The sequence below is a fragment of the Monodelphis domestica genome, chromosome 3 (genome assembly GCF_027887165.1).
Source record: "Monodelphis domestica isolate mMonDom1 chromosome 3, mMonDom1.pri, whole genome shotgun sequence".
Taxonomy (NCBI): Eukaryota; Metazoa; Chordata; class Mammalia; order Didelphimorphia; family Didelphidae; genus Monodelphis; species Monodelphis domestica.
The window spans coordinates 377404012-377405914 of NC_077229.1; the positions used below are offsets into that span (position 1 = coordinate 377404012).

The 1903-nt window shown below is 37.6% G+C and overlaps 1 long non-coding RNA gene across 1 annotated transcript; it reads right to left on the reverse strand.

The window, feature by feature from the left end:
* Positions 1-249: 249 nt before the first annotated feature.
* On the reverse strand, positions 250-1903 carry LOC103092718 (uncharacterized). Its single transcript, XR_464123.3, has 3 exons — positions 1570-1903; positions 497-618; positions 250-392 (listed from the first exon to the last, which is right to left on the reverse strand). It is a non-coding gene; the product is annotated as an uncharacterized LOC103092718 (long non-coding RNA).

Sequence of the window (1903 nt, forward strand, 5' to 3'; positions counted from 1 at the left end):
TAGTTTTTTTTAATATAATCCTCTTTTTGTGTTCTGTAATTTGTATGGAAATGTAGTGGGGTTGATATTTAATTTACCAATAAAAATTTAAATAAAAAAAGAAAATGCTTAGTTTATAAGAACAAAAAAAGATTATCTTATCTGAAACCAATGATTTCTGGAGATTTATATTTTGTGCTAAATTAGGTGAATTATTGGTCTCTTGGAATAGAAATAAATCAGTCAATAAGAATTTCTTAAGTGCCCATTGTGTGACATTTATTACAGAATTCAAGTTGATGAGACTCCTTGTGTATGATGATGACTTACAGATCTTCCCATTTGCAGACAAGCCTGGAATAATTCAGAACTTCTTAGATGTGAGCCAGAATTACTTTCTAGAGTAATTTAGTCTGACAGGACACACAGAAAAGACCAGAAGATAAAGAATGGTTATTGCCCAGATTGTAACATGCATTTAGACAGAAAATCAATAGATCTTGCCCATATTACGTACATTTAGGACAGACAATACAGATGCACTGATAGACAAGTTGGGTCCAGAGTTGAATAGGAGGAGTAGAGTGGGATGGATTGCCTTCAGTAAATGGCAAAACTCCCTTTTTGACCTGAATCTTCCTATAAAAAAGCAAAGACTCATTTAAAAAATGATGGCATTCTAGAGTGTTACTCTTTGGTGGCAAGATAAAAAATGCAATAACCTTAAATACAGCATGAATTGAAGAGGCCCAGAGCAGTGTTTTACATACAAACTATACATACACACATATGCACAGTGATTGTGGTGCTGCAAAAATAAGTGGGGCAATCAGAAGTGACCCCTTAGAAAAGGTGGCACTTAAACTGAGCCTTAAAAGATTTTAAGAGGCACAGGTAAAGTGGAGAGCACTCCAAGTATGGAAAATAGCCTTTGCTAAGGCAAAGGAGGGAGATGAGAGACTAGAGGAGTACTTATTCTGGAAAACTGCTTAATAATTTGTGATTGAAAAGAAAAGAACCAAGATAAAGTAAATAATGTAGGATTTTTAGTAGAGTAGTATTGGGCAATTAGGTGGTGTAGGACTGGACTTGAGTTCTAGTTTCAGGGAAGTCTAGATTCAGGGAAGATAAGAGTTCAGATTTGACCTTAGACACTTGTAAGCTGTGTGATCCTCTGTAAGTCACCTAAACTTACCTTGATTTTCTCATCTGTAAAGTGGAGATTAATAATAGCACCCATCCTCTCAGGGTTGTTGTGATGAAAAAATGAGATGATATTTGTAAAGTACTATATAAATGCTAGCTGCTATTATTAATTTATTTTTATTCTTAAGGCAAGTAGGGAGCCACTCGAACTTTTTTGGTTTAGTGATCAACTTAACTTTCAGGACCATGAAGAATGAATTAGAGAGAAGAGACACTGGATATAGGGAGATCTACTAGGAATCTATTACAATTGTCCAGGCAAGAGGTGAGAAGGGCTTGAATTAGTGGCTGAGATCCAAGTAGAGAGAAGAGGTCCGATGTAAGAGATGTGGAGGAGGTGGAATTGACAGGGTGTAATAAAATAATGAACTGAGAGAAACTTACTTGTTGAGAGAGTGAAGGTAAACTGAGGAGAAAACCTTTTACTTCTTGAGATAGAGGGGATGAAATGAGGGGAACCTGTTTCTTCACAAAATGGCTGCTGTTCTCTATCTGGCTGTGTCTAGAGAGCCTGCTACAGGAACCTAAAACTAATGATGGAACCTGAGGCTGCTTAATGGTAATGGAGGACAGAGAAATGCTGCTGGAGGATGCCACTACCCACACAGGGATGCTGGTACACAAGGGACTGCTCTGGGGGAATCTGCCTACTGATCCTTAACAATGACTGATCTATTTCCTAATCTCCTTCCTCCCTCACTCCCTCCTCCCTTCTCCA